The sequence below is a fragment of the Haliotis rubra genome, unplaced genomic scaffold (assembly GCF_003918875.1).
Source record: "Haliotis rubra isolate DU_JTF1 unplaced genomic scaffold, ASM391887v1 Scf189, whole genome shotgun sequence".
Lineage (NCBI taxonomy): Eukaryota > Metazoa > Mollusca > Gastropoda > Lepetellida > Haliotidae > Haliotis > Haliotis rubra.
The window spans coordinates 1,032,874-1,033,570 of NW_025765880.1; positions in this window are offsets into that span (position 1 = coordinate 1,032,874).

Consider the following 697-nt stretch of genomic DNA (forward strand, 5'->3'; position numbering starts at 1 on the left):
GTACTAATACAATAACAATGGGAGGAAGCCAAGGTAGAGGAGGCGGAACAAGGTATACATAGCAGATGGGGTAGGTAATAATACAATAACCATGGAAGGAGGCCAAATTAGAGGAGGCGGAACAAGGTATCAATAGCAGATGGGGTAGGTACTAATACAATAACAATTGGAGGAAGCCAAGGTAGAGGAGGGGGAACAAGGTATACATAGCAGATAGGGTAGGTAATAATACAATAACGATGGGAGGAAACCAAGGTAGAGGAGGCAGAACAAGGTATACATAGAAGATGGGATTAATTGGCAATGATATCTGGAGTGCTCTTTTCTGTTGTTGGTATCAGTTCATTGTAGGCGGATGGAATGAGGTATCCTTAGTCTCTGTTGATTGAGGGTATAAGTACTCTAACAATAATTACAAAAGCATATGCATTGGAATAAAAACTGGCATTTAATCTTCCAGGCTGAGAGAACATGCAACAGGTATCTTCCAAAACCAGCAGATTGGTTTGATTGGTGAGGTGCTGTGTGCTTGTTGTTCAAAGCACTCATTTTCGCACAACACAAAAATTATATTTGACCAACCTCTTAACAGAAATCCGATGCCACCCTTTTCGAGAAACCCTCGAAAACAGCAATAATTAGCGGGTAGGCATAAGGTGTTGCCTGAATTATCTCCCTTTAGAGATAGACTCTTTCT